We start from the raw sequence: 13,509 nt of genomic DNA on the forward strand, positions 1-13,509 counted from the left end.
AAATGTTATGTTTAAAATTTAGTTTTGTATGAAACAAAATCTCCTATTCCTTGCTTCAGTATTCTGGAGGGGGGAGGGTCAATCTTGCACAACAAGGTGGAGGTAGCACAAGCACCTCCTCCCGGCCCTGCTGGGAGTAGCCACAGTGTTCAGACAGGCATTGTCGGGCGAACACCATCTGAGATAGAACAAAGACTGGGGGCCTCACTGCTCCGCCCCTCTCAGGGGAGGAGGAGGAGGAGGAGGCAAAACCCTCGATTTTCCCCAGCCATGCCAAGAAAGGCATGCTGGGGGCTGGTGGGAATAGGAGGGAGTGGAGGTAAATGGGAATGGTGGTTAGAGGAGCTGAAGGAAAGTGACCTGGGGTGAAAGGTGAAGGAGGATTGGATATAACAGAAAGGGAGGAGCAGATGTGAAGGAAAGATAGGTAGCTTGATGTTGCAACACTATTTTCCTTGCTGCTCTTTTTGCTCTGTACTGTTGTTTATAGAGGGGTGCAAATGTATTTTTCCAGACTTGGGAAGACATTTTTTGCTGGATCCAGGATGTGGGAAATCTGGTTCAACACCAGAACTTTATTTAAGGTACTCCTAGACCCACACCCAATGGAATTTGGGCCCAAACCTGGCGCACCCAGTTGAACATTCCTGGAGCCAGGCCTGGTTCAGCTGTGTACCAGGGGTTGGTGTGGGAGATCCCTTTGGCCTTGCATGGTGTCAGAGGGGTGACAATGTACACTGCAGTGGCAAGGGTTTTAAGATAGGTGTCTGCCAGTTTCACTGGGTTACCGGTCCGATGAGAGTTATGGTCAGGTTGGAGGTTTGAGAGGAATGGTGGTGTACGTTATTTTGTGATTTTACAGAGCTTCTAGCCCAGGTGGATGGCATGTGTGTGCCAGTGTGTCCGTTGTATCGGGGCTGCGGGATAGAGAAGCTGACGCCCGAGTGGTCGGACCAAGGGCAAGGTGAGATAGCAAGGAGTTTATATTACAGTTGAGGTCCTGCAACCAATCCAAGGTGCTGCCTTTGACATGGGTTAGGGTGTTTACACAGTGCAAGAATCCTAGGGCATTGAGTGCATTAGCAAGTGAGGCAGCCTTCCGGTCAGTAGGGTCATTGAGGCCTAGATTCAAATCCCCTAGGAGAATGACTTTGGAGGTAGTTTTGAGGTTATCCTTAAGGAGATGTAGGAGGTGTTCCCCAAAAGTGCTGAGGGGTCCAGGTGGCATGTATACCAGGTGTGGTAGGATGACAGTTTTATGGCAAGTATGTCACAGTTTCCCTCAAGTTTAGGCAGACATTGGGCCTCATTACAAGTTCGACGGTACCCTTGCCGGTAAACCGGGCAGGCTGCCACCAAACTTGCAGATTTTACCAGCGCCCGAGAATGGGCAATTACTGGGTCATTATGGCCCTGCCGGACCCGGTATTTGCTCATTCTCGGGCACCGGTAAAAAATACTCCCCATTCCTATTTGAGCCCCATACGGTTCAATTGGAATGGAGAGGCCCCATGCAAAGGCACCATTCAGAATGGTTCCAGTGCATCCGACATGCTCTGCTCGCGGGTGCCGGTCTGCCCGCTAGGTCCGACCTGGCAGGTTAAAAGGCACCCATGAGCAGAACTTATAATTTGCCGGTCCGGTAACTTCAGTACCAGCAAGCTTACCAGGTACCGTAGTTACCGGACTGGCAAACTTGTAATGAGGCCTATTGTCTAATTTTCAGGGTGTCTTTGTATATCTGTTCCACTTCTCCTCCCCTGGTGACATGTCTGTCTACGCTTAGAATAATGAACCCAGAGGACAGGCCAAGGCCCAAAGCAGGACCAGTGGCTGGATGTAACCATGATTCTGTGATGGATAGGAGGTCTAGATTTAGTGCCGTAATGAGACTGTGGATCTCCAGGGCATGGGCAGGTAGAGATCTAGCATTAATTAAGGCTCCTCTGATATTTGGCTGTGGGTGGTGGCTTGATCCTTGCTCGCAGTTTGGTGCAGTAGAGCTATCATGGGTGGAACATCAGATGTGTGCTGGTTGGTTGTGGGGTTGGCGTAGGTGGTACTCATTGTGGTGAGCTGGTGTAGCTACCAGGCAGTGAGACTTTTTCCAGTTCAACAGAGGATGGGCTTTGGTGTGATTAGCTAGTCTGAGATTTCTAGTAGCAACAGGTTGAGCATATGAAATGTGCATGTGGTAAGTGGTTCTAGTTTGGAGACGCTCATTTCTTGATGTGGTGAGCAGAATGAGTGAGGGCCTGAACCCTGAGGCTATTGTGCAGTGTGAGAAGCGTAATGGAGGGTTTGGGGGAGTATTTCAGCTTGCTTGCAGGGTTATCGTTGGTAGGTTGCAACAGTGCCGGGAGGAGCAGAGCAGTGGCTAGCAGTGGTGGCTAGCAGCAGTTGCCACGAGATGGATGTGCGCAACGGCACTGGTGGAGCCTGAGGGCCTCATTGGGAGGGAGAGGAGGCGGAGGTTGGGTATGGGATTTGGGAAGAGCTTGGGATGCACTGGTGTACTACATATGGTAGTAGCTTGGGGGCCAGTTGGACTAGCAGGTAGCGCTGGTGTGCAGGCAGCGGGCCGGTAGTCATTGGTGGGTGTCATACTTGATATCAGTGAGGGTTATTCAGGAGCAATGGAGGGGGAACCATGCAGTGCAGCGGCATTGGATTCACATTGGATTTGCAGCCAGATACACACTTACCTTTAGGTATCCTCTGGCCTTCTGGTTTGGTGCTGACTCAGGTGACATCAGCAACGTTGTGGTGCATCGAGGTGCAGCGATGTGCAGAGAGAGAAGGCAATTGGCTCAAGTATTTCCTCTCGCTAGAGCATGCCATTCTTCAGGAAAGCGGGTTTGCGCAGTGGGGATGTGCAAAGCTTGTCCCTACTGGCGTGTGCGGATTTCACTCTGTGCTTTGTGCTATGTGTGTCAGGGTTCCTGTTTGCTGCTGATGCTGCAGTGAGCAGCTGAGTGCTGCAGAGAGCTCTGTAGGCCTTGAGTCACAGCCTTTGGACATGGCCGGCTCCGCCATCTGGCGTTGCGGGGCAGCTCCCATTTGAACAGATCCTGCCCTATCATTGTTGTCAGTAAATGCTGATGCAATACTGAGTGTGTTGCAGTGTTCCACGGTGGCCATTTTATCACTGGCTTGCATCATTGGCTGATGTGGGGCTTCTTGTTGCTTGCTGGAGTCGTGGGGTCCGAATGTGGAATTGTGGGGTCCTGATGCACAATGAGCTCACAGCTGCAGAGAGCTCTGTAGGGCTTGAGTCCCGGCCTTTGGACACAGCTGGCTCCTCCACCGGCGCGAGGGGCTGCTTCCATTTGAGCAGATACAGAGTAACAAATGCCATGCCACATTAAGAAACAGCTTGACTAGCTGCACCAAAATGTCAACCTAGCCATGTAATAACACAAAACATGCTTGTTTTACCACAGATGCCCAGTAAATAATGTCATGACAAAGAAATAGCTAGATGGACTGCACCAAAATTCCAATTCAGCCTTGTAATAACATATATCATGCTTGCCTTCACACAGTAAAAAATGCCATGCCAAAGAAATAGACTGGCTGCAACAAAATGCCAGTGCAGCCATGTAACAACACATGTTGCTTGGTTTATCAAAAAATTCCAGTAAAAGAATCTATGCCATAATACGAGGTTGTAGCAAGACTGGATGCACAAAAATGCAAGTCTATAACCAGCTAAAAACACTTATCATGCTTATATATGCCCAGTAGGAAAATGTCATTCCACAGTAAGAAATAGGACTGACGGGACCAAAATACCAAAATGTTTAACATATGTTTTGTTGTTCATTGTAAAGCGCCTTGGATTAAGGCACTATATAAAACAATAAATACACATAAAAATACAAATGTAATAATACAGAGCACGCACTGCCTAGCCAAATAGTGCCTGTACGCTTACCTATAACTGCCTCACAGACCCGGCGGCCCTTCCTCTCTAATCTCGGTAACATGCTACCACGCTGGTCCTCCCTAAGGTCACTGCTCTCCTCATTACAAGTACTACTCTCAGTGTGGTCAATTACCAGGTCGTCACACCTACCACCTCCCAATTTAGCTGCACCTAGCTCCTTGCACACCTCATCCATGGCCACCTCTCACAGATCTCCTGATACCTACCAAAGTACTGCACCTCAATACCACAACATCTACCTCAACGATCCGGCCCTATGGCTCAACCATTTCGCCAAAAAACCCTCACCCAACCAACCATGTCCTATCACTCTTAGAAACCTAAGATTAGGATCTAGACTTATGGGTAAGAAGGGACACCCCATGTACCTGAGCCCATACCTCAAAACTCATACGCACAGCCCGCCTCCACAAACGGCCACCTCACCCACACCCCATCAACCTCAAACCATCACAGCTTCATCAAGCAACGTTGGTTTAATTAAAGCTGCCCTGATTAACGCAAGATCCCTAGCTGCGCACGCTCTGGACATTGCTGATCTTATCAAAACTCAGGAACTCGACTTCATCGCTATCTCCGAGACCTGGCTGCACGCGGCTTCCGGCCTGGCACTCTCATTGGCCATCCCCACTGATTACTCCATCATCAGATGTGATCGCACCTCGAGAGGTGGAGGAATTGCTTTCATTGCTAGAAACTCATTAGGACTTAGAACCATCTCAAGCACTAAGGTGGAAACTGCAAAGTTACTCTCTGTCAAGTTCGGACTCTCAGCTAACCAAACGGCTACCATCCACCTAATATACAGACCCCCTGGTCCACCCACATCCTTTGTTAGTACCCAACAATGCTAAATCCAACTCCCAAACCATCATTCTTGGCGACCTCAATCTAGGACACCAAGACCCTAATGATCCTGCGGCCCTCGACCTAGCTAATACCTTAACAGATTTAGGCTTCACTCACCACATACAGGAACCCACCCACAGTAAAGGGCGGTCCCTTGACTGGCTTAGTGACACCAATTGCAATATTAGTGTAATCTCCAACGCCCCTTGCTTGTGGTCTGACCACCATGTCATCACTTTCAGCATCGAAGCAGCCCCACCACCCAGGCCTTTGGTCGCCCCAGCCACCCTCACTAGAAATAAAAAGAACATTACGACAGAAAAACTACTCCCCCTTATCCTTCCCACACTAAATAACGCTCCTGACACTTGCTCAGACCCCACCAAACTAGCCGACATGTATAACCAGTCACTGCTTGCAGCCATCAACTCTGGTGGTCGGTCAAAAGGCCGAAAAAAAAATCCTGAATAACAAAAATCTCGAAAAAAAAGGCCGAAAAAAAAAATATCGAATTTATTATTTTTTTATATATATGTATTTTTTGGGTCAGGTAAGTAAAAAAAAGGGTTAAAATAAAAAAAATAGAAAAAAGGGGGGTTGGAGGGGGAACACCCCCATTTTGAGAAAAAAAACGTCATAAAAAATAATTCGATGGTTTTTTCTTCTGCCTTTTTTTCGTGATTTTTTTTTCGAGATTTCTAATTTCGGTTTTATGACCATAAACCATCAACTCTATCGCCCAGCTCAAACTGAGGAAACCCAAACAACGAGCACACCTTAACTCGTGGTTTACTCTCCAGCTTAGAGTGTTACGCAAAGATAAACGCACAGCAGAGTCACACTGGAGAAGTCACCACTCTGCCACCCACAAGGATAGTCTTCTGATAGCCACCCTTAACTATAAAGAAGCTGTACTCCAGGCAAAAAAAGATTCTTACAATAACCGCATTATGTCAGCCCAGTCCAATACTGAGGAATTCTTTAATATCCTTAAGGAACTCGAGACACCTGCAGCCCCCCCGACTCTTGCTCCAAAGACAACACTTGGTGCACCAATATTCAGTCAGCACTCCTGGGTAAAATTGCTACCCTCCAATCTAAAATCAGGGACAAACAGAAATCCCTACAGCTTGACCAACCACCGACCACACATACACTTAATACACATTTAACCTATCCGCATAAACCTTTCTCCTTCTCCCCACTCACTACTCCCGAAGTAGAAAACATCATAAACAATTTAAAACCTTCCAATTGTGAAGGCGACCCCTGCCCAGCACCTATTATCTAGGAAGCATCTCATGAGCTAGCCCCGTTCATTACAGCATTCATAAATGCTTCTTTCAAGACGGGTATTGTCCCCGACAACCTAAAGGATGGATGGTTTATCCCACCCCTCAAAAAACCCTCCCTTGACCCTCATATCCCAACTAACTTCAGACCTATCACTACAGTCCCATTCCTGCTCAAGATCCTGGACCGCGCAGCCTACCTGCAGATTCAGGATTACCTCGAACTAAACAATCTCCTGGGCTTAAGACAATCAGGGTTCCGCCCTAAACATGGCACGGAGTCAGCTCTGATCGACTTGAAAACTCAGATGGAGTCACTGAAGGACAATGGGAAGCTAGCTCTTCTCCTTCTCCTCGATCTCTCCGCGGCTTTTGATCTGGTCAACCATCAAATACTCTGCCAGCATCTCAAATCCGCAGCCCACTTCTCCGACTCTGCCAATGCCTGGATCCACTCATTCCTGAGCAATAGATCCCTCCCCTATTCACTGTGGCATTCCTCAAGGCTCGTGTGTATCCCCTACGTTGTATAACGTATTCACCAAGCCCCTCTTCAATGTGCTTGACTATCTGGGTGTCTCCTACACTAACTACGCGAACGACACCCAGATACTCATCCCTATCACAGGAGACTACACAGCTGACACCAAAGCCCTTAACGATGTTTACTCGGTCATCCAGGCCTGGATGGCACAGCACAAACTTTGTCTTAACGATGATAAGACTGAGCTCTTACTTTTAGGATCAAATCATCGGCTCAACAAACTAGGCCAAACCTACAAGTCCTTCATTATTGACTGCAATGACATTAAAGTCTCCAAAGATATTAAGACGCTAGGGGTCTATCTTGACTTCTTGCTTTCTCTGAACAGACAAATAAATGCAGTTAGGTCAGCTTCGCCCTATACCTGCAAACTTATCACTGCCTGTAGACCCTTCCTAAATTCCACCAACTGTATCACACTCGCCAGAACTCTTGTTATGGCCAGAATCGACTACTGTAGTGCTCTCTACCTAGGGACCAGTCAGTCTAACCTTAATAAATTGCAAACTGTACAAAATAATGCCTTAAGGGCAGCCTTAAACATCCCGAGACGCTCTCATATATCCTCCGTCAGATCATACTTATGCTGGCTCACAGTAAAACAGAGAATTGCCCTGAAAACCCTAGCTTTGACTTACAAATGTCTGAGCAACAATGCCCCACCTTACCTGTCCGCTCGCTTCTCACGCCACACCTCCACTCGACCTACCAGAGCAGCCCAAACTCACAGCCTCATCGTGCCTAGATGCAAACTCCAAAAAGCTGGTGGGGTGAGCTTCCCCATCCTGGCCTCCAAACTCTGGAACACCTTGCCCACGCCTATCAGAATTGAACCATCATTCCACTCCTTCAATAACAATGCTAAAACAAGGCTGCTCTCCCAAGACTCATGAGACCGTGACACAGTCCAGACTCCATGTGGGGTACAGGACTGAATATATATTTTCTCTCTGCTCTGTCCCTAATGGTACCCTTTGAAACATGTATATATGCTGTATATTTTTGTAACTCACTGGGCCTCATTACACGGTAGGCGGTGGAGCAAGGTGCTACTAGCACCTTGGTCCATGCCGGTAAAATACCGGCACCGCCTTGGAGGAAAGGGGAATTACGGCCCTATTCCAAGGTTGGCGGGGCGGTAATTCCCCCTTCCCCCATTGCCCTTCCCCATTCCCATTTTTGCCCCATAGGGCATAATGGGAATAGGGAAGGTGCTAATTACGGTACCGCAAATTGCGGTACCGTAATTAGCACCCTGGTCCCTTTGCGTTTTGGTTTTTAATGCCTGCTAAAAAGCAGGCGTTAAAGTACCAACCCGCAAAGGGACCTCGTAGTAAGGCGGTAAGGGTTAACGGTCACCGGTATCATTACCGGTGACCGTTAAGCCTTACCGCCTTCCGTGTAATGAGGCCCACTGTAACTAATGCTTTGTAACATGTTTAAGAGTATGTACATGTATATATGCTGTATATTTTTGTAACTTCTCTAACTACTGCTTTTTGTAACATGTTTAAGAGTATGCGCCCGGTTGCCCCAGGGCCTGGTTTTTTGCGCTTTATAAATAAAATAAAATCAAATCAAAATAACACTTATCATGCTTGCTTATTCATTGATTCCCATTAAATATGTCATGCCAAAGTCCACATATCCATTGCTCGTCCGTCCACACAAATCACTGAGCCCAGCACACATACAAGAGCACACATAAAAACAACATTCACACGCTCATTCACTCACTCATGCACTCGCTTATTCTGATGTGCACCCCAAAACCATAAACTAGATCCTTCACATGTGCAACAATATATCATACACTCACTGATTCACGCATGCATACACACGGAAAATGCACACATACATTAAAGTACAGTACTTACACATACCTTCTGCCCCTCACCACTGGCATGTCCTGAAAGCCCCCTTGACCCAACAGCAGGGTACTCCCTTATGGAACCAGAAATGATTCCCTGGCAAGAGGTCATAATAATATTTTCTGTTTGAAAGGGACCCTGAATGAGGGGGAAGCACCACTCATTATCGAATCCATTATCTGAGAAAAAAACAGGAGAACATGTTGAAGAAAACTGCTGCTTAGTGCAAAGACCCAAAGTAAATGTTAAGAACCGCATTGCGAGAGGCATGATCTGAATGTTGAGGAATCGAAGGTCTGGTGAGAAGCCGGCCCAACGCTGAAGCAACCTGTGTCCTGTTGCAAAGGCATCCCGTGAATGCTGAGAAAACCTGTCTCTGGGATAAACCTGAACAGAGTGCTAATAATCATAAGCTTGTGTCAAGTCCTCACACAGTCCAAAAGCTGGAAAGTGCACCTGGTGGATGGAAGCAATTCCTGCAGGGACCAGAACTAGGAGTACACCTGGAAAGACCAAACCCAGGCAATAAATCTTGTGCAATGTTTGACCTCTTTTCAAGACAGGATTTTTATGACGTTGTATTGGCTATGAATTGGAGAACATTTGGTCGGTAGCATAGGGTTACCCTGGGGAATAACAGGAATTCAAATGTTTAGGTTTTGGACTTTGGTTGTCCAATGCATTCGCAACTTACATTGCACGATTAGGGAGTCAGAGAAAGGACAGAGGCTCGTTAATACTAGGGCCAAGAATAGGATCGCCTTGCAACTGGTTTATCCCACTGGGTTGTTGCCCATCTCTGAAACTGTCTTGTAAAGTTCAACCCATTTTGTTCTGTAGAATCTTCCTCTAGTTCCAATAGGCGTTTACTCAACCCAACTCCACAAATAGATCATTTTGATCATGATCATATATCCAGTCTCTGTCATCATTTCTCGACAACACAGTGCAGACATCCATATTTGCACCAAAATGACCAAGAATTAAATTAATTCATATTTTATAATGCGCCGAGACCACTCACTAAGTGTGTGAAATTCCAAAATTGGATGCATATTACTTAGATACCCTAGTCATTGGGATGCATGTATACACTTATCTTATGGACACATGCATGTTTACAGACACCACACACGAAGAGCCACTAACATAAGGTCACAAATACATGCACACGTCCTGTATCAAAATAAGCACAAACGCATAACAAAATACACATGCCATGAGACATGCAGACACATACACACTCTTACACAAAGCCACATTGATATGTAATAGTAGATGCAGTAATATACACGTATACATTGTTTTGCCTAATGCTCACAGGTAGACAGGGATTTCGGATGGCGAATAGGAAATGTGTGGTTGTTGCTGCTGGTCCCGTATTCGACGTCCTGCCATGCGTAATGCGAGATTAACGTGTAGTAGTGGCCACCATCTTGAATGCTGCTGGGGGAGTGCAGCAGTAATTCGTACAAATGTAAATAAATCCTCAGTCAACCTGCACCTCCGAGCTCAGTATAACCAAGTGCAGTTATGTGAACCACAAGTTTCAAAATAAACTGTACATGAAGGCTACAATACACCATGCACCGCATGTGAATGTGTGATGTGTTAATAAGAACAATGGGTAAATACATGGAAAACTGCAATCGCTATATAATATGTTTATTCTTGTCTGTGTCATCAAAACTCACCAGTAAAAGGACAAAATAACTCACAATTCAACCTTATTAAAGTATTACAATCGTCTGTGACTCACAATGCCACAAGAAGGGGAGTTGAACTCCCAGCGTTTGGCAGGACATCAACGGTACAGCCAGGGAGTGAATACATGTTGATACAGAGGGCCTGATTTATGGAATTGTTAGCACGGTGCAAAGTGACTTTGCACTGCCGACAAACACCCTGATTCAAAGAGCGGTGCAAAGTGTATTTTTGCAGTGTAAAGTGACTTTGCACTGACTTTGCACTGGTGCAAAGTCATTTTGCAGTGCCAAAAAACCCTGCACCGCTCTGTGAAACAGGGTGTTTGTTGGCAGTGCAAAGTCACTGCACCTCACTGCCCAGAGAGAGGCGGAGCAGTCCCATAGAAAAAAGGAAGACCTTCTGTTCTTTTGGCAGCAGGAGGAAGGGAGAAGAAAATTGCGGAGAGCGCCCGATCATGAGAGACGCACCCGAGAGATGGCAAGAAAGATTACTCCGAATGTGGGTGGGCCACCAGAAAAGAATTCCTGCATTCTGAGGCAGCTGATTGGTAGACGTTCTCTCCCAGCGTGTGCAGCTATCTGCATGTTACCATTTGCTTTAAACCATACAATCTTCTTTTAAGTAATTGTTTTATATATATGTCCAATATTTGTGTTTGCAACGCATTGCAAACCTCAGATTCTACATGTATTCCAAATATGAAACATGTAAAGCTATCTGGTATCAACTTGAGTATGAAGCCAACTATTGATCATGCATTTCAAGGGGTAAAATCCTTCTACCATGAGTAAAATCAATATATTGCAAGTGACCTGAGAGCTTCATGACCTTTTAAAGGAACCGTACCTTCAATCTTATTCCTCCGATCCACCATGTACTGTATTCATTTTGACAGGTGAAGCAGATGATTATGTTGCTCCAAACCTAGGTTGAATCTAATTATACAAGCCTGGGTTCAGACAAAGTGTATGCTGCTCACACCTGCCCTTAGTCCTGACTCAGATGCTCACCATGCACTTGCCCTCTGTCCCAACCCCACCACTCTGCCAGTCCCCCCAACTCCTAGCCTAATTAACCTCCACCTCACCGACACCCCATGTCCTGCCTGCAGATCACAGACCCTTCCATGGAAATGAAAAAGTGGCTCCAGATGGACCACCCTCCACCTTTCATTTCCATGGAGGCCATCTTTGATGAGGGCTTTTTTTTCGTCTCAAATACAGGGTTGGACACTCGCTATGGCCTGCTATTCGACCAAAAAAATTGCTATAAGCATCCAGGCTAATAGCAACAATTGCCATTCCTTGGGCTGTACAGGGTGGTAATTGCCAGGGGAACCTCATTAATTAACTCAGCCCCAGGACATCTGTGCTCAGTACTGCCAGCACAATGAGAGATTATTGCATTAGTAGATGAGACTACATTGAACAAGGGCAAAAAGTTTTAAGACAAACAATTTCAATTTCCCTCCATATTAACCTGCCGCCTCTGCCGTTGATGTTGTACAGCCATTGTCCCACTTGGTTTTAGAGCTCTGTACGAGGGAAGTGCATATTAACATGTCCAATGCAATAAAGAACAGCAGGCAAATGCTGAAACCCATCCTCATGCAGTGTGTAAAGATGTGCTAATGTTGTGCCCAGAATGTTGGTCCTGTTCTCTGTCTCGCGACCCCTGCACTCAAAGGACAAGAGGGCCCGCGGGACAGAGAACAGGACCAACATTCTGAGCTGAAACATTAGCACAACTTTACACAGTGCTCCGTGGCAAGGTTACTGTGACATTGGCCTCTTAATGAATGGAGGAGATGTGCATGGCAACATGAACCTAAGCTGACGAGCAGTCCACAGGACAGTCCCATCCGTCGTTATGCTTCAATCACAGGATACCATTTTAGGATCCAGTTAGTCACCGAAATTGAGTTCTTAAAGATTCGGACGCTATTCGGTGGGGCAAGGTGGATAGTTTGGGATGTTTTCCGGTTGTGATTATGAGCTCATAGTTTAATTTTAACTGCCATGGGTTTTCCCCCCTAGTGCCAAGGCCTTTTTTGGTGATTTCAGTGTTTCACCATCTGCAAAGCCTTCCAACATGTTCTCCTTCATTAACCCCTTAAGTGCCAAGGACGAGCTATCTCGTCCTTGGCACTGGGGAGGTAATCCCAAGGACGAGATACCTCGTCCTTGGCACTTAAAGGGATCTCTCTTTTATTGTATGTACCAGCTTTTATTGAATCACATGTGCTAAACCTTACAGCGATCGGTTGCACCTAGGTTTTGGGTTTACTACTTAAGAACATTTCAAATAATTAATAAATAAACATGTGGATACAAATAATTGCCATGGCTTCACCACAAGATGTGAGGGGGCATGTTATGCAGGTCTGCTGTACAGCAATTATTAGGACATGGATGATGTTCAGAAAAGTGTGGTTTATGGCTGGGGGCTAAGAAGTCAAGGCAGTGGTTGGCTGTCTCATAATGTCAGCTCCCTTTAAGATACATAGATAACTTTGAACTCTACGTTTTTTCTAGAAACAGCTTTAGTGATTCTCAATTGGGAACCTGGAAACCTCTGCCCGGATTCCAGTTCACAAACAAATTATAATCCTGCGTCGCAGTCCCTGTTGTAGCAAAATGTCAATGCTGTTAGTATATGTGCCAAAACTCAGTTTACTCGAGCACAGCAGGTTGTAGGCACCAGTAAACTGAATTTCCTACACACGCCATGCCGTGCAGCTTCATGAACGCCTAACAGGCACACATGGAACAACAGTGTACAGTGTCACAGTATAACAATAGCAGGCTGGCTGCTCCTTCAGACTTGTCTCCTTCTTAAAGATGCTTCCTGTTTGGGAGAAATAAGGTGGGAAGATGGGAAGGTGACTGCATGTCTGGGCTTCTTGATCAAGCAGCCTAGAATTGTGCACCAGAGGGGCAAATTACTTATTAGATGGGCCAACGTTAGGGAAAACAAGCAACCGTTGGATGTATCCATTTGGAGGTGTTCACTCCTGGTTACACATCTAGTTCCTAAATTAAAAGCAGAAGAACTCGGAGACCTGCGTATGCTTCCCTACTTGACCATATGGTGTTATAACGAACAGAACATGCAAATGGCTATTTGAGGAGTTCAATGTCACGCTCCAAACCGACTGTACATGCCTGTAGTATGTTACAACACTCCAAATCAATAACAGATCAAATAAATGCATAATCTGAAATATTATGTCTGCTTAGACACAATATATAGGCAATTATACACAACTCTATTGCAAAACGCAGGTAGGGGACCCAG

The sequence above is a fragment of the Ambystoma mexicanum genome, chromosome 4p (genome assembly GCF_040938575.1).
Source record: "Ambystoma mexicanum isolate Mex_15411 chromosome 4p, UKY_AmexF1_1, whole genome shotgun sequence".
Taxonomy (NCBI): domain Eukaryota; kingdom Metazoa; phylum Chordata; class Amphibia; order Caudata; family Ambystomatidae; genus Ambystoma; species Ambystoma mexicanum.